The sequence below is a fragment of the Podarcis melisellensis genome (genome assembly GCF_964234715.1).
Source record: "Podarcis melisellensis genome assembly, chromosome: 12".
NCBI lineage: Eukaryota > Metazoa > Chordata > Lepidosauria > Squamata > Lacertidae > Podarcis > Podarcis melisellensis.
In genome coordinates this window covers 10614611-10634111 of record NC_138544.1, presented here as the reverse complement: position 1 = coordinate 10634111, position 19501 = coordinate 10614611, and the positions used below count along the sequence as shown (strand labels likewise).

At 42.6% G+C, this 19501-nt stretch overlaps 1 long non-coding RNA gene across 2 annotated transcripts; it reads right to left on the bottom strand.

The window, feature by feature from the left end:
• Positions 1-301: 301 nt before the first annotated feature.
• On the bottom strand, positions 302-11739 carry LOC309380968. 2 transcript variants are annotated; one of them, XR_014173238.1, is made up of 2 exons: positions 11569-11739; positions 302-1942 (listed from the first exon to the last, which is right to left on the bottom strand). It is a non-coding gene; the product is annotated as an uncharacterized lncRNA (long non-coding RNA). The 2 variants fall into 2 exon arrangements; XR_014173239.1 differs by lacking the exon at positions 11569-11739 and adding an exon at positions 9744-9774.
• Between the last annotated feature and the right edge of the window lie 7762 nt (positions 11740-19501).

Below are 19501 nucleotides of genomic sequence, written 5' to 3'. Positions count from 1 at the left end.
CTGGCTAACTCGCAAAGGCACAGGCTTGTGCAAATAGAGCATAGACCTAGCTGGGAAATATTTTATACCTTTTCAAAGGTTAGGCCTGATGGCTGGCTTGAGGATTAGCCAAATTAATCCAGGGGCAGTATAGCCCTACTATATGAGCACATGAATTGCCCCAGATTTTGGAGTTTCAGACAGGGTTTTGATCTTCCAGCCAGACCAAGGGGATCATGCATGAATAGTGCTGCCCCGGATTTGCATTTACCGTCTATCTCTCTAGAGTGAAACTTTAAAGAAGCAAAAGCAATCCACCTCCTACTGTACGGCTGCATTTATTTTCTGCCATGTGCCTTTCTGCCTCCAGCCCCTTTAATATCCCCAGAACACCGCAGGTCATTCACTTCGTGTCTGCTGCTAGTTGAAAGAAAAGGTGAGGATGTTGCATGCCTGTACCCTACAAAGGATTTTGCTCTGAGCTTTCGAATGCGAATTGCTGTCTGGTGTGCGCGCATTGCACACACGCAAGGAAAATAAATAGAGTTGGGAGCTCTGGGTGTTAAATCCACAGCTGGGGGTTTGGCCTCCCAAGTCTCCACATATGTTTCCAGTTACGATAAGCATGTGCTGAGATATCATTAACTATCTGGTAGACAAACACACGCACACATGCTAATAGTCTTCTTGCTGTTTGTGGAGCTCTCGGTGGAGTTACACTTCATAAACACCTTTGCAAAACAACAACAACAACAACAAAGGCCATTGATGCCATCTGAAATAAATTAGGTAAGGCTGCAATGTACCTTTCTTCTTCATCAGCTGTTCAGGCACCAGCTCAGAGGAAATTTGGAAGAACTCCTGGGGCGGGGAGGAAGGGAAAACACATGTCACTTCTATTACGGCAATTGTAAGGAATTGTTTGAGACTCTCAGCTCGGCAGCCTCTTGGGAGCCTTATCTCTATGAACAGAACAAATGTATCATCCCGAGATAATGAAGAAAGTGGTGCTTCTGGTCACTTGTGTGTCAGGTGTTTGGGGGGAAATTTCAGCTTGACACTGACATAGCCAATTATTCCCAAAGAATGATGAATTTGGGGTGTCTCCGAACCGTCACTAGAATTGGCAGGAGAAACGACTTCTCCTTTCTCCTCGGTGATTAATGGTCTTTGGATCAGGATGGGTTATTTGTTTTTGTCGAGTGACTGCTTTACAAGTACTCGGAGCACCCTATTTTAGATTAGATCATATCATTTAGGTTTCTTTATTTCATCAGTCTGATAATCTGCAGCCACCTTCTGTATGCCGGCATGTTCTCTTGCCGCTTCTGACACCAAGGTGTACAAATTTAGGCAAGGCAGCTTGCAGATAAGTGGAGAACAGGGCAGGGGGAGAAGATCACCTGTGGCCAAGTGGATTGGCTGTCCTTCAGTTGATGAGCTCAGAGACAAATGCATGCAGGTAAAATAAACAGGCATGCACTCATTTTTGTGGCTTGGAGCTCCAAAGTTTGCTGTCATCGGCTGTAATGAATGGATCTTCAGGAGCACTTTCAGCCTGCAACATTTCTAGAGCTGTCAAGACACGGCACGCCTGGGTGGAGCACTCATAAATTGGTCTAACGGTGATGGAAGCGAAGATCCGAGGAAAAGCAACCAAACAGATATGCTTGGCTGAAAAGGAAAGCAATGAATTTGTAATCAGGATTGCGTGTGCCGCTCCATGCTTAAACATTCAAATTTCTGCAAAGTCCACTAACTGGTCTTTGGGAAATGAAACTTTTTCATCTTGTCTCTCAAAGTATCCTGGATCCAAAGTATCCTCCAATGTTTTCATTAGATCTTGATGGTTTCTTTGGCATCTGTTTTCTGCAATAGGTTTTTGCGGCATTGCTATGAGATCATGTTTTGCTCGCTTCCAGCTGTTACCTGTGGTCCTCAGGTGAACTCCGTGGATGTCCAGCTGCCAAATTGGAATGTGATTTACGAATGGCATCATAATACAGCACATTCTTAGTGCACGTATCATATGCTGAATTTTCAAAAGTGATTCTCTTAGATGTGGGTAGCTGCAGCCCAATGGGAATTAAAAGCCTCGCTCAACTGCCGATTAGCATTTGTGCTAGGGATGTGAACATCTCTGGATGTTTTTTCTTAGATCCCTAAATTGCTAGATACAGACATTTATTGCTTTGTTTAGCTTTTTAAGAAGACATCCTCTCCCCCCCCCGCCTCTTAATTTCTGATGCCCTGTAGGTATGTGATGAGGGAGTTTTGTTGCTATGGTGATGGATGCTGCAGGGGAAAAAATGCTAGATGAAAATAATGTGTTCAAACAGAGAGATTCAGACAAGTTTATAAAATTTGACCCTTTGGTGTCTAGGAATAGTGTTGCTTCACGTGTCGAAGAGCAGATCTCTTTGGAGACCATGTGTGCTTGTTGCCACACATGCGAAGAGAAATAGAAATGCATATTCTGCTGTGACTTCACAGTTTGGGAAGCTCATCATAAAAAGGTTAGGAAGGAGTTAATTTTCTGCAAAACAATATGGTTTATATACAAAGGCAGCAGTGGCTGCAACCTTAACCTGGCTCCCCTATGCTGTTTTATAGGAGGTCACAGCACAGTGTGGGGTAAAGGTAAGGTAAAAAAAGGTAAGGGACCCCTGGATGGTTAAGTCCAGTCAAAGGCGACTTTGAGGTGTGGTGCTCATCTTGCTTTTCAAGCCAAGGGAGCCGGCATTTGTCCACAGACAGCTTTCTGGGTCATGTGGCCAGCATGACTAAACTGCTACTGGCGCAATGGAGCACCGTGATAGAAACCAGAGTGCATGGAAACACCAGTTTACCAGTTTGAATCCAACAGTTTGAATCCAACATGGCAGGCATGGAAGAGATGGGACCCTCCTGGAGTGTAATGCTAGATTTCCCCCCCTCCCCAGGCTCACATTGTAAATACAGTCATACCTCGGGTTACAGACGCTTCAGGTTGCGCGTTTTCGGGTTACGGATGCGCCGAAACCCTGAAGTACCGGAACGGGTTACTTTTGGGTTTTGGCGCTTGTGCATGCACAGAAGTGCTAAATCATGCTTTGTGCATGCGCAGAAGCACCAAATCTCAACCCGCACATGCACAGACGTGGCACTGCGGGTTGCGGACGCTGCGAATTGTGAATGTGCCTCCCACACGGATCACGTTCGCAACCCGAGAGTTTACTCTGTGTGTGTATAAATAAACCATATACCATTGGTTTTCAGCCGGTGTGCTGCGACACCCTGGGGTGACTTGAGAAATGTTCAGGGAAGCCCCGGCAGGCTGTCCTTTCATTAATTTCCAGTTCATATCTTCCTGCATTACCTCTCTTTCTTTCTTTCTTTTTTAATAATATTTTTCATTAGTTTTCAGTTACAATCCAACAATAGCCTCATTATAACAATACCAATTGTGGTTCAAGGACCCGACCCCCGCAATGTGAAATGAATATGCAAGGACACGTGATATAAGGTTAATGGGCAAGAAAAGGCCACAACTTTATTGATTACAGCAGTGAAAAGGTATTGGCCTAGGCATTGGATGTCTAAAACAAGTGGGTTTATTCACCAGTAGGTGGAGCCTGTTGATGCTAATCCAACTATAGGCTCTCCCCTGATGTCACCGAGGGTCGTGCCATGGCCTCCCGCCAAGCAGGCATCGGACAGAGTACACGACCACCAGATTCCTTTAACAGAATACCCAAAAATTGAAGGCATAGGCAATGGCCACACCTAGCCCTTCGACACGCCACAACACATTATTCCAATGCCTAACCGCCACCCGAGCCGACAAAAAGGCTCGCCGCCAATACCCTCACAGCTGTAACCAATCCCAAATGCTGTTGATGACACTATCTAGCCAAATGTCGTTCCCCTGGTCTGAGAGATGCACCCCGTCATTCTGGTATAAGGCCTGGTCGCCGATCTGGATACGGTCATGATAAATGACTCCGCCATTCATGAAGCACACCCAACGGGCCACTGCCCGATTTACGAGTTTCCTGGTTTTTTCAATGGCCATACAGTTCTGCGCACCATGCCAAAAAATTCTCTTCAGGAAGGAGGCCGAGGAGGAGCTGGCGCCGCAGCAAAAGGCTGCTGTAAACGCCCCCTCGGAGGCACCTGGTTGGGTGCCTGCTGAGGGGCATGGGCGCCAGCCAGGTGAGAGGAGGAGGCAGGGGGCTAACGCCCCCTGCTAGGGGCGGAGAACGGGCTCCTGCCCACAACCACTCCCCTCTCTTCCAGGGAGGAGAGTCTTTCAGAATACAATTATTAATACCAATCGCTCAAATACCGAACTATGTAATTTAGATAATGTTCCCCCCCACATGCTAGAATTGATGGTTTGATTCACACCTTCCAAACCAACACATGAACTAAAACATAGCTGTCCTTTGAAATCTGCACTTTCCCAAATTAAGTGATGCAGCTCTCCAGCCAAAACATGATTCCAGGAGAGAGAGAGAGAGAGAGAGAGAGAGAGAGAGAGAGAGTATATTAAGGGATAGCACACTTATAGAATGCATATATTTCCCCTCTCTCTTTTCTCTCTCTGAGGAACATTCAGGGGATCCTGCAGCTTTAACTTGCATCTTTCCGAAATAAAGCAGAGGTTAAAAAAAGCGGGGAAATGCTTTTGCATGACTGTTTATCTTCTTAAAAATCTCCCTCTTCCCGCACAAAAATCCTCCCCAGCTTCAGCAACTAACAGTCCCTTAGTTTACACAGAAGACTTGAGAAATGCACAAAAATTGTAAAGTAGCTTGATGGTCTGTGTGCCTGGATATGTGTGTGTGTACTCTATAAGGACTCCTGCCAAGCTAGCAGTTCAAAAGCACGTCAAGCGCAAGTAGATAAATAGGTACCACTCCAGCGGGAAGGTAAATGGCGTTTCCGTGTGCTGCTCTGGTTCGCCAGAAGCGGCTTAGTCATGCTGGCCACATGACCCGGAAGCTGTACGCCGGCTCCCTTGGCCAATAAAGTGAGATGAGCGCCGCAACCCCAGAGTCGGCCACGACTGGACCTAACGCTCAGGGGTCTCTTTACCTTTTTACTCTATAAGGCGGGATTTGAATATAATCCTGAAAATGAGCATTGGCTTCTGTGTTTCTCTCTCCTTCTATCCTCAACATCCCCCTCCTCTTCTTCTTTTTTTAATAGGATATTTATTAGGATTTTTTAAAGTATTACAATAAAAAATGAAAAAAACAAAAAACAAAACAAAAAAACAAAATAAAAATAGTTAAAAACACACAGATTTTCCATTGCTAGTTTTCCTTTAGCTTATTTCCTGGACCTCCTCATACCTCCCTTTTTTGTATTCCACTTCAGATTGTTGGTTCAGCAAATCCTTACCATTAGATTTTTACCTGTTTTTTCATATTCTCTTAAAGCATTACAGCTGGAAACCACTTAATTTCTATCCAACATCATTCTAACATTCATTAATTTTACAATATTTCTGTAGGTAGTCTTTAAATTTCTTCCAATCTTCTTCCACCGACTCCTCTCCCTGGTCTCGGATTCTGCCAGTCATTTCTGCCAGTCCCATATAGTCCATCACCTTCGTCTGCCATTCTTCCAAAGTGGGTAGATCTTTTGTCTTCCAATACTTTGCAATAAGTATTCTTGCTGCTGTTGTAGCGTACATAAAAAAAGTTCTGTCCTTCTTTAACACCAATTGGCCGACAATGCCCAGAAGGAAGGCCTCTGGTTTCTTCAGAAAGGTATCTTTAAATACCTTTTTCATTTCATTATAGATCATTTCCCAGAAAGCCTTAATGCTTGGGCACGTCCACCAAAGGTGAAAGAATGTACCTTCTCATTACATTACCAGCATTTATTATTGGGCAAATGATAGATTTTTGCGAGCTTGACTGGGGTCATGTACCACCTGTATATCATTTTCATAATATTCTCTCATCCCCCTCCTCTTCTCTACCTCTCCCCACTAAGGTAAATCCTATCCCCTTTAACAGCCACCCAGCTTTATGGAGACAGGGAGAATGTTGCAGAAAGGTCCATGCCTGCACATGTATCCTCTGCTGTGTGTTTCTCAATTTCCTTCCCCGACATAACAAAATATTTCTGCTTCTGATCTTAATCTCGTTTTGACCTCTCCATCTTTCCTCCCACCCTGTGCGCACTGATTTCGGTAAAGGCAGGCGGCAACTGTTATGCTGAGTGCATCAGCTTTGCTCCGTGGAGTAGCAGCATTACTTGGGTTCCTGTTGACACATGCGCTTCCACTTATACACGCACCAAAAATAGTGCCAAAGGTGGGCGGAACGCGGAACAGGAAAATCCTGGACTAGAGTGGCTTCCAAAGGGGAGCCACAGAAAGAATGTGATTGGTCAAGGGAGCTGCAGACTCAAAAAGGTTGAAAACCACTGCCTGAATGGCCCATTACCCTGGCTATCACCTCATCAGGAAGCTTTGTTGTTGTTTAGTCGTGTCTGACTCTTTGTGACCCCCTGGACCAGAGCACACCAGGCACTCCTGTCTTCCACTGGCTCCCGCAGTTTGGTCAAACTCATGCTGGTAGCTTCGTGAACACTATCTCGTCTTCTGTCATCCCCTTCTCCTTGGGCCCTCCATCTTTCCCAACATCAGGGTCTTTTCCAGGGAGTCTTCTCTTCTCATGAGGTGGCTGAAGGTTGAAAACCACTGCCTGAATGGCCCATTACCCTGGCTATCACCTCATCAGGAAGCTAGTTTGCCAATATTTTAACATTTGCTGGATCCAGGAGTTGTAAGGTTTTCTGTATACAGCCGAATCCCTCCTCAACAAACTCATAACAATACAGTGGTACCTTGGGTTAAGTACTTAATTTGTTCTGGAGGTCCGTTCTTAACCTGAAACTGTTCTTAACCTGAAGACCACTTTAGCTAATGGGGCCTCCTGCTGCTGCTGCGCTGCCGGAGCACAATTTCTGTTTTCATCCTGAAGCAAAGTTCTTAACCTGAGGTATTATTTCTGGGTTAGCGGTGTCTGTAACCTGAAGCGTATGTAACTCGAGGTACCACTGTATATACGTCACACACAAACAGACACACACTTTTATCACAGACAACAAGTACCATAAGTCCTGTAGTTCTTTATGGGAGATTGAATAAGACTTTTTATGAGAATCATTTATATAGGGGTATATTCCAGTGAGGGGACACAGGTGGCGCTGTGGGTTAAAGCCTCAGCGCCTAGGACTTGCCGATCGAAAGGTCGGCGGTTCGAATCCCTGCTGCGGGGTGCGCTCCCGCTGCTCGGTCCCAGCGCCTGCCAACCTAGCAGTTCGAAAGCACCTCCGGGTGCAAGTAGATAAATAGGGACCGCTTACCAGCGGGAAGGTAAACGGCGTTTCCGTGTGCAGCTCTGGCTCGCCAGATGCAGCTTTGTCACACTGGCCATGTGACCCGGAAGTGTCTCCGGACAGCGCTGGCCCCTGGCCTCTTAAGTGAGATGGGCGCACAACCCCAGAGTCTGTCAAGACTGGCCCGTACGGGCAGGGGTACCTTTACCTTTACCTTTGTATTCCAGTGATGTAAATGATCTGGCTCACTATGTGCTATTTTGCAAGTTATGTTAAGCTCAGAGGGAAACTTGGTTCAATCAACTTTAGTTGTCTTTGGATAAACCTGTTTCTATGTTCAACGGATAAGAAGATGATCAGAAATATATCACAAAAGCCATTCTTAAGTTTGAATGCCAGGCAACAAGAGTAAGAAAATGTTTTATTGACTGTACAAATGATCAGCCTTTTAAAATATGGTTTTATTTGTTTTTACCCAAATTTTGGGTGTAAACATAGTTTATAGTTTTTGGCGCTTGTTTTTTTATGTTGATTTTGTTTTGGAAATTGCAATGGTCAGGGGAGGGAGTGGGGAGCTTGTCAATAAAACATTGTTTTCTCTGTGTAGATAATATTTCTCTTTCGCCCTGAAGGACCTTGAGGAAAAGAAAAATGGTCCATATCTTCCTTCTGGAGGAATATAAAGGAGGCTTTGTACAAGAAAGATGAAGGACCCCTTTTAGACTGGAATGCATTGCTTGTGAATTGAGTAAAATAGAAATAAATGGAATATTGTAAATAGACAGTGGAGAAGAGGCACTTTAAAAACTGAACGTAAGTTCTAATCAATGCAGGTTTTTTCATTTCCCCTACAGATACTAGGAACTCAGGGGCTGATTTAAGTGTCACTTGTGAAAATGGTTATGGTTTGTACAGCTTCTGTACAAAGTGGGAGGGATCTAGGTGCGTGACCAGAAAGTGAGTGGCAGAATTATTGTCGAGGAGATTTGAAACACTGTTATCTGTGAGCTGGTGGCGGCTAGCTTAGAAATGAACAGGGATTTACAGGGATTTTTCTCCCCCCTCACAGTACTTACAGACTAGTGTTGGCTCTTGATATGTGGTCTGTGGCAGGCATTTTGCCACCTTTATCGAGCTAGGGGAAATGGCACCTCCTTTTTTTAAACACCTCCCCCCAGTCCTTGTATCTCAGCCCTGTATGGCTGTGCCTAAGGAACAGACAACCATCATGGTGCTCTCAAGATGTTACTGAACTGCAACTCTGATCGGTTCCAGAAAGCACAACTGGTAGTCAGGGGTGATTATGGTTTGATGACAATTGGAGATCACTCCATTGGGCACCCCTGATATTGAGGGTCAATAATGGTCACCTGCCAACTGTTGCAAATGATTCAGCATTTGCTGGGCTAGATTAGGGGGTATGCAGGCAGAGGGCCTTCTTGGTAGTGGCACCCACCCTATGGAACACCCTCCCATCAGATGTCAAGGAAATAAACAACTATCTGACTTTTAGAAGACAAACTTCCCTGTTTAGGGAAGTTTTTAATGTTTGATGTTTTACCGTGTTTTAAATACAGTGGTACCTCAGGTTAAGTACTTAGAGGTCCGTTCTTAACCTGAAACTATTCTTAACCTGAAGCACCACTTTAGCTAATGGGGCCTCCCACTGCTACTGCGCCGTCGGAGCACGATTTCTGTTCTCACCCTGAAGCAAAATTCTTAACCTGAGGTAATATTTCTGTGTTAGTGGAGTCTGTAACCTGAAGCGTATATAACCTGAAGCGTATGTAACCCGAGGTACCACTGTGTTCTGTTAGGAGCTGTCCAGAGTGGCTGGGGAAACCCAGTCAGATGGGCGGGGTATAAATAATAAACTATTATTATAATATTATTATGATGTACTCTTCCCACTTGTGATTCATACACATGCCACCTTTTACAGTGGAGACAGCACGTGCCTCTTTAGCTGCTGAGGAAGAGTTAACATTTATCTGGCTCCTGATACGCATAGTTTGAGACTTCAAAGCAAAGGAAATAATTTGCTTTATGTTTCCAACTGGCTCTAATCTCACTAGGCCCACTAGAAAAACAACAGGGAAATGGAAGCGTAGTGTGATCGACAGTTTATATACTTGCTTGCTTGCTCTGAAGCGCATTGACCAACCTAGAGATGGTGAAGTCTAAATTGACTTTTCAACACTGATGAACAGTAAGGGGGTAATGGGAGGAAATATTACGTCTTAATTGTCATTCTCGGCTGGGATCAGCAAATCTGATTCATCCTTGGGCTATTACTGTTTACTAAGTCTCGAGGCCCCACTGTAATTATTTTCTTAATCCCAGAGCACATTGTCTGTGACAAAGAGAAAAATCATGCCGTAGCCAAGGGATCTCATTGCTCTCCCTGCCACTCATGTGCTCACCAACTTCATTGTTGACTGTCCAATCATCAGCATATCTCTCTCTCTCTCTCTCTCTCTCTCTCTCTCTCTCTCTCTCTCTCTCTCTCTCTCTCTCTCTCTCTCTCCTTTTCTCTCTCTGTGATGCACACTGCAGTCCTATGAATAATATGAGCAGGGCTTATGAGCAGGTAAATTTGTTTAAGATTTCTGAATCAGGCTGCAAGTGATGGTTGTACACAGTTACCTGGCGTGGGGTGTGGGGGTCAGCAACACTGAATTCAGTGGGGCTGACTTCTGACAAGGTAAGTATAGGATTTTGATTTTTAAAATGGCTTCCTTCCTTTGCACAACAGATTGATATTTAGAATTCCAAATGGAAATGTTGAGCAGGAAGAACCTCAATTATGGACTCTCCTTCCTTGGAGCTTTTTAAGCAGAAGCTGGATGTCCCTCTTTCGTGGGTGCTTTAGTTGAGATTCTAGTACTGCAGGGGGTTGGACTAGATGACCCCTAGGGTCCCTTCGGATCAGATCAGAAAAATCTTTATTTGCATCAGCCACTAGCCATAGCAATAAAATAAAATAAAATGTACTGAAGATAGAGGTAAGAACCTAACAATACAAAATACATTTTGGAGGTTTACATCAATAATCAAATAACAGATCTTATTCTAATTGCCCCTGCGATTATTATTTTTTTGCAGTTTTTGCTGTCACCTGATTATCCTGATCTGCTGGAAGAAAGGACACAGTAGCAATGTTTGAGTGACCCGGCAAGGACAATAGTAGAAGGGTAATAACCTCACTCCTCATATCTTTATAAAGAGTGCAAGCCAGAAGCTCATGAACCACTGACTCAATACTGCCATCTCCCTAGGGATGCAGGTGGCACTGTGGTCTAAACCATGGAGCCTCTTGGGCTTGAATCCCCCTGATAGGGTGAGCTCCCATTGCTGTGTCCCAGCTCCTGCCAACCTAGCAGTTCGAAATCACACCAGTGCAAGTAGATAAATAGGTACTGCTGTGGTGGGAAGGTAAACAGCATTTCTGTGCGCCCTGGGTTCCATCACGGTGTTCCGTTGTGCCTGAAGCAGTTTAGTCATGCTGGCCACATGACCCGGAAAGCTGTCTGTGGACAAACTCCCTCGGCCTGAAAGCGAGATGAGCACCACAACTCTATAGTTGCCTCTGGACTTAACTGTCCAGGGTTTTTTTACCTTTTCCTGCCATCTCCACATGGACATAACCGTTTTTCCAGTAGAATTTTTTGAAATCGGCCCTCAAGTACAGCCGAAGGCAATATGTTCAAACTTGCAAAAGTGAAAGCGTTCCTGTATTTTGGAATTGTTAAATTTTATAAATAGAGTGCCAATGTGCCAAAATGACTAGGTGGAAAATAACCATACCATGGACAAAATGTCTTTATCGCGGCCAAATTATTCTGTCGCTCAATATCATATAGACACTGTCGGGGTCCCTCCCAACTACAATTCTATGATTCTCTGAAGAGGTAAAATATGCTGAAGGTTTTATTTATATTACAGAGTGTTATGTACTGAGTTGAATAGGATTCAGAATGCAGCGGTCTGATTGGTCCTAGAACAATGCAGCAGTATGATTGGTCCGCAGGAGCCACCCAATCCAGCTCCAGGTGGAAGTGTATCCACAACCTGATTGGCCTACAGGAGAATCCCAGAATTAGCCAATCACGTGCGGCCCATTGTGTAAATAATGTATATAAAGCAGATATTTTGGGGGAACTTTCATTCTTCACTACTATGAGCTGAATAAAGAGCAGGAAATCCACACTTGACTCTGAGTATATTTCACAGAGGCTATTGACTTACCTAATTCTGTGTTCTTATTCGGTTTTGCGGTCTGTTGTGCCCTCCTGAGGCCTCGCAAACTCTTGCTCCAAAGATAGTTGGGTGGATCCAGGTTTGAGGGTTAGAAGCCACTTTGTGAGGGCAACAGGCCCTTTGCACAGGGCACACATTCTTGACAAACAGACACACCAACAACTACTGGCGAAGAGGAACAAAGACTCAGAGTATTGTGGAAATTGTAGTATGGCACAACAGACAGATGGGACAGTCCTATGTCATACCTGAATCCATCATGTGGGTCTGTTAATATGCCTGTCACTGACTGCAGTGAAGACTTCACCTACGGCAGACACGCATCTGGGGAAGCCTTGGTAGATAAGGACGACGAGAGCATCCTTCAAGAGATAAATGGCCAACATCTGAGAGCATTCTTTCTGGTCCAAGCAAGGAGGGGGGGACACTGGAGAAGAGATGGAGGAGAAATACAGACAAAGAAACTGGGATGTTTTAGAGACCAAGGAGAGAGCTTTACGAGGGCAGGAGGAGAAGGCGTGGTGTGGTGTGGCGTGGGAAGGTGAGCCATGAAAATTTGGGCCACCTCAGTGAGGACACTGAAGAGGAAAGAGGAAGAGTAACAGAGCAACACTGAATTGAATTATTGGGCCAGGGATCCCAACTATAAACGAGTGGCAATCCAAACTATTTGATTATTTAGAATTGGCAAAAATGACTCAGAAAATAAGAAATCAAAAAGATATAAAGTTTAACAAAGAATGGAATAAATTTATGACATACATGGAAACAGAGGTAAAAAAATCTAAAAATCACAGTAGGTGTGACGTAACACTTGTGATGTAAAGAGTTTTTTGAGGAAAAGAAACTGCAGATAAAAAATCACATAATATATTCTGAAACCGAGATGAAGGGAAGTCAATCAGTGTTGTGTGTTATTTAGTAAATGTAAGTTAATTTGTTGGTATCTTATGTTAGGAGATGTTTTTTCTTTTGTTTTCGTTATTATTATTTCTCTTTTTTATGTATTTCTTTTGTGTGTGTATGTGTTATGTATGTTTCTTTTGTTTGTTTTAATGTTTGATGTAGCAAAACAAATTAAAATCAATAAAGAAAAGAGAAAAAAAAAAGAATTATTGGGGCAGGGAAATGCGAAATTGAATGTGAACAGGACTCTCTCTTCAAGACATTCCAAAAGAAACTCATAAATAAACTGAAGGATACTACCCTGAATCATAGTGACTGGGGTAAAACCACTACTTACATACTATTCCACAATTAATAGAGACAAAGGAACAAGTGTTTGCAACTCTTTAATTGTGTACCATGTAAAGCTCACTTCCAGAACATCTCCCATCTTAATTTGTGCTGTGCTGTTTGAAATGCTAATGAAGCTGGAATTCTCAAAGGTCATATTTGGAATATACTAGTGCTTTCCTTTTCATTCTTTTTTGTTCAGTTTCAAAACAATTAAAATGAGGTTTAGTTCCTCATTTGGCTAACAATGTTAGCTCTTCCGTTAATTAGCCCAAGTGTAAGAATGTCTCCTTGCTCTGGCCATTTGCTGAATGAGAAGGCACTTTATTTCCATTTAAACTATTCCTCTGTGCTTTTTGCTTTTTTTCCAAAAAAGGATGTCTTTTCTCTATTGATTGCGCAAAATAACTGGGGGGGGGGATTATTATAAAAAATATATAAAAGGAGAGAGGAAAAGTGCACATTTAGCAAATCCCTGCACTGCATACTTTACGGAGTCATTTATCATCCTTGGAAAGGTTGGAGTCTTCACAAATATTAGAGAAAACGGCCAGTAATTGCTGTGTGCAATTGACAGATTTGTGTCCTTAAAGGGAGAGAATTTCTATGCCACCATCAGTGTTGACACTCTGAGGATGCTCTATAAAATCCGTGCTTGAGAGATATAATTTTGGGGTGGGGGTGGGGAAATGGAATCACCTTCCTGCATTCATAGCAAATGTGATGGTAGCACTTTTTCATTAGAGAGGGGACAGGTATGGAACTTAAATGCAAACCAACGTCTTCAAAGTGTGTCATCGGCACAAACATGGAGTGTAGGACTTGGTGTGCAACGGAGCCCTGCTTTCAACTTGCCCATGCAATCCAAGTCCCAGGGGATCGTTGGAAGGGACTGGACAACAATTTTGTCAATCGCCAGTAAAAATAAGCAGGATCTAAATCTAAGTATTATTTCTGAAACAAAATGTTTGTTGCAAAATAAACACAGAATAAACGGGATAGGTAGGGGGAATTAAAAGGGCATATGGAGTGTTCCAGAATGTTTTATTTAACTTGCGAATATTTCTCTCTGCAAGATAGACGAATGCAGAAAGCATCTACCGTCGAGCAAAGCTCTGCTACGTCGAAGGTGAGCTTCTCTGAATGGGTTGGGAAGGTCGTCTGGTGTTCTATTCCACGAGCTAATTTTGGATTTTCATTAGTATGCTGTGCTAATCATGTTTAATGAATCCAAGTCCAAATTGCATTATGGGTTATTGTCTACGGATAGGCTGGAGACACGGCACATTAACACAGCAGAACAAAAGGCATAGGCAACGAACGCTAGACAAACATACGGCTCTTATTAGTTATGGACCTATCCTTTTTACAGTATGTCAGGCTTAGGGATTTGAAAAGTAAACAAATATAAATCATCGGGGAGCAAAGCTGTTCCAGAAGTACATTAGAGGAGCACAGCGCATGAAGCTGTGGCTTCTGTGGGGGATTTAGTCCAAATTTTACCCTCATCCTCATTGTGGTGTCCACTCAAGTGGGTTAATAAAATACGTGTAACAATGGATTAAGTTTATAGCAGGCTTTTAGAAAGCTCTACTCCCCAGTATATTTATCATATGAGTTTCTCCTTCCTCTGCCCTAGTCTAGTCGGAGCTTCAAAGACTTTTAAGGCTGCTCAAAGGATTTCTGAATCCAACACTCTCTGAATAGAAGCACCAGAGCCAAACTTTGTGCAGAACTATTTTCCAAATATTAAAGGGGTTTGGGGAGCGAAACCACTTCCCAAGACAGAAAAAAAACTTTGCAACATCTTTGGATGCATTGTCCCATTACCCTTCTGCCTTATAGTTAGGAAACCTTTAACACTAGTCACCCAAATCAGATGCCCCCTGTATTCACCCGATTGCCTTAGGATGTGTTTGTTAGAATTCCTGCTCCGTGATTGCAGTCATGGGATTGTTCTCTGTCCCATGACTGTGTATATTTTGACTCCACAGAGTGGGAAGTGATGGAGACAGGATGTTTGTGTTACTGTGTTCCGTGAAGTGGGACTATTGTCTTTTGTTCTTTTTCTCTTTGCTGTCTGATGCTAGACAGAGAGGGAGCCATGTTGCAGTGCTCCGTGTGTGTTTATATGTAAATAAAGTAGATTAGCCAAAATGCTGAGTTGCTGAGGTCTGTTATGCAAACTGCGAAGACTCTGCGGATCCCTAAGTGTGCCGGTGTCTGTTGGCATTGGTCGCTGTGATGTTCAGGCTAAAGAAAGCTTTTGAAGCTCCTGAACGAACGACCAGGAGGGAGAGAACATGCCAGTAGGGAATGTGTCTTTACCAGGGTCCTATTCGAGTGTAGGATGAGCTCCTGACAGTGCTCACCCATAAACCTCCCTGATTAACACTCCCAGATGCAGAGTTTCAAGGTCAGTTGATGGATGCCAACTGTATTTTCAGGAGGGATCAGCTGCTCTCTGGAGTTTGTGGTTGGGAATTTCTGCTTGCAGCTGAACGAAGTTGGTGTTGAAGAATCATTTCTTTGACACTGGTGATCTTTGCTTCTTCCAGTACACTGGCATTAGTGCGCCTGTCTTCCCAAGTGATGTGTAAAATTTTTGGGAGACACCGTTGATGGAATCTTTCAGGGAGTTGGAGACGGTGTTTATAAGTGGTCCATGTTTCACAAGCATATAGTAAGGTTGGTATTACAATAGCTTTGCAAACAAGCATTTTGGTTTCCCTGCAAATGTCCTGGTCCTCAGACACTCTGCACTTCCATTGGGAAAAAGCTGCACTCGCAGAGCTCAGGCAATGCTGGATTTTGGCATCAATGTCGGCCCTTGTGGAAAGATACGCAACCGCCCAGGTTGGAGAAGTGATTGACATTTTCCAATTTAACACCATTGAGTTGGATTTGTGGCGCTGCAGAGGGGTTGTTTTGTGCTTGTTGGTGCAGCACTTTGGTTTTTTGGATGTTGAGCAATAGGCCAAACTTTTTGTAAGCTTCTGCAAAGATATTTAGGATGGTTTGGAGGTCATCCTCTGAGTGTGCACACACTATGTTGCCATCAGCGTTCTGAAGCTCTATGTGCATCTTGCTATACAGTACATAATTGGTCTAATGACTGGTCTGCATTAGCAGACTCATAAATCACAAGGAATCCACCATTATGCTAAAATCATCCGTTCAGGCCTCTTCTGGAAGAAAACAACTTTGCCGGCAATTAGTCTGTGTGTGTTGTTTGGGATGCCGCATAATAAGTATTGAGCTTATACGATGCTAGTGATTTACGTACCACCAAGTCACCAAAACTAAGCTTGGCTGTAGCACATCATCAATCTTTTCTCAATAGTTCAACAAAAGAATCCATTTTCTTTTGATAAAAGCCCCATTGGTCTTGTGATCTATAAATCATCCTTTCAAAAGAAACCCTTTGAAATATCAATTCAAGGTATTCTCACAGACTATCATTTTATAGCATTTCCTAGTGATGGAAGATAATGCTGGTGCCTATCAAAAAGGAAAATGCTGCCCATTTTTCACTGAATTTTCACAACTTTAGCAGGAGCTCTCAAGAGTCTCTAATATTACCCTCTCCGTTCTTCTGTAGCTTGTGAATTGAGTTAGAAAGCTTGTGTCAAAAAGGCACATTTTTAATATGAGGGAAAGAGTGTGGTGGTTAAAAACAGATTAGATTATAAAGGAGGGCTTGATTTTTTCTTCTACCACTACTGCCAATTTCTAAAATCCGGTGCCTTCCATATGAACCATGCACCAGTTTGTTTGTTGAAAGAATAAGTTATCTAATATGACCAAAAGCACTGTGACACCTTAGAGACTAACTGGTTTATTTGCTATGAGCTTTTGTAAGCCATAGTGTACTTCATTCAATGCACAAAGCAAGTTTACTTTAAAAATAAAAGTAAAAATGATAACCCCACGTTTTGTTTTGCAAACTTGGATATTAAATCTTAACTCCATTTTGATAGTAGAAGATGAGGAGTTGAGCTTTGAAATGGCCACGTGTCTGTGATGCTGCAAAATGACCCTGATCTCACACTGGAACCAGCCAAGGTCCCCAGAGTTCTTGAAACAAGAGGCTGTGCTTGAAGCCATAGATGGTGATAAAAAGAAATCTCAGGAGTTAGAGAGAGATTGCAGACCTAGACTTCCACAAACTCTGAGAGTTTGCTAACCTGGCAAGCGAGTAAAAGAAAGGAATGCAAGACTGCCCAGAGTGTGGCAAGTCATTTCACAGTCCGATAAATCAAACATAGTAAGCTTCAGGAAAGGGGACACTATGGTGCAGGATGCATCTCTAAACATATGCTAAAACTGGTTCTCCAAGAAGACCTGTACCAGGGACATGGAAAATGCGAACCTGGGAACCATCGGTTGATACAGCCGGTAGTACCATGGACTTCCGCCATTGATTTGGGAGAGCTTATTCTATGGGAAGTTAAAGGTGGCAAAATTTCAGGGCCCCCAGAATATATGAAAAGGTTCTGGGCAATCAGTGTTCAATATGTTTCAGATTCTTGTAGGTGGCCAAGATGAGTGAAAGAACTGAAATTCAAAAGAAATTGGTCTGGATGGGGGGGAAAAACAACCTTTGCAAACTTCAGTCAGACGGCACTTTATGAACTGCAAGAGCTTTGTCAATTTTATGAGAAGATAACGAACTGGACTTCACATGCTGTCATATTCACATTCAAGCAACTAAACTTGGCACATTGCGAAACGGCCAGTCACCATTCCAAGAGGTGGCTGGCTTTTCCTTCATTTTTCAGTCAGAAAGAAGCATTGCCAAGAGACAGAATGCCACCCCCCCTTTCAAAAAGTTACATCTGCAAAATTCAGTTTTCCTAATGAAATTACAGATGTGATCACTCAGCAGAGAAACGTGCGTCCTTCTGCTTCGTAGACCGACTGTGAGCTCATTAAGAATGAAATCACAGCGATAATGGAAATCTTTGTTAATCCTATATAGATTTGGCCACACCATATACTTCCATTGCATTCTGAATGGCAGCTTGCTTTTCCTGCTGAAAAATGGATTCTGGAAACATGTGACCAGCCTTCTAGATGGTATTGATTCATGTGATTTTTAGATATTATTTCATTTAGGTATTGAGGTTGGAGGTACTGAGGTGACAGTTTAAGGCTGCGATCCTACACGCACTTACCTGGAAAGAAGTCCTATTGAGCTCAGTGATGCTTACGTCTCAGTAGAGATGTATAAGGCTGTGTTGCAAGATCTCCTGTTTGCCTAATGTTTTCTTTATGGTTGTATTAGTCATACTCAGAGGAAACCCATTGGAATTAATAGACACAAATAATTCAGGATCATTATTTCAGCAGGTCTACTCTGCGTAGAATTTAGCTGGACACAAAATTTAGTCTCAGAAACAGTGGGTATAATGTATCTACGCCCGTTTCCAGGAACATTTCAATAGGTATCCTCTGGTTGCTTCCTGATTGATTTATGATGACACAATACATCACAGAAATCAGTCCACAGATCCTAGTCTGTTATTTAACATCTTTTTAAAAAAATAATAAGCTGCAAAGTGGATTTCTATTTGATTTTACAGAAACTGGATCAAAGCCACATTTATTTTCGTGAAGCATTCCCAAAAGTTGAAAGCTATATGACAGCCTCTTTGGTTATTTAAATGATGGAAAGGTATCGTTAGTGAGCATGAGACACTTATAAGCCTTTTTATAGAACAACATTGGGAAGATGAGACAGAAAGGAAGGTATTAGGTCCGGCAATGGAGGCAGACCATTGCATACCAAGTGTCCAATTTCCTAGGGACATTTATATTATCAAGAATATATAATTAAACAGCATTCAAAAAATAAAGGAAAAACAATATTAAAAATTTAACATACCCACACACCCAAAAAATGAAATACAAATTTGGGTTGTTTCATTCACAACCCCTGGGAATTATTATTATTATTGGTGTTGGAGGGTAGTAATATTTTTGCAAACATTTGCTTTATTTATAAATATCCTTGAGGTCTTATTATATTCTCACTTGACGCTGAAATGTTCTTAAGAATTCTACATAGTAGCATATTTCACAAGAGGCATTTGAACATTGTCATCATCATTTATATACAGTATAAAGTAAGTTTTTCAACATAGCTGAAAATGAATCTTTATTTTTTTTTGTCCCCTAGTATACCTTAATTTTTGAGCCTGCCCCCGCAATAGTTCCTGACCTGATTTGACTATACCACAAATTGTTATTTAACCCCTCTAAATATTTCCATTTACTTACTGTAACCATCTCGGCAGCTGACAGTAAATATCGAATCGATTCTTTGTCCAGTTAATCCTCATTTGGCCTGGTCTCCTTTCCACAGTAATGCTATAATAATAATAATAATAATAATAATAATAATAATTTATTTATTATTTATACCCGGCCCATCTGGCTGGGTTTCCCCAGCCACTCTGGACGGCTCCCAACAGAATATTAAAAACACAATAATAAAACATCAAACATTAAAAACTTCCCTAAACAGGGTTGCTAATGAAGGGATTGCTATGAATCCCTAACTTAATTTCTAGGAATACCATCTTGGTATTCAACTTGCATGGGGTGGAACCCTGGACTTTAAAAGCCTACTGGTCCCCCGCCCCAATCTTTTCATTTTCTTCTCAGTGATAGTCACCTTAGG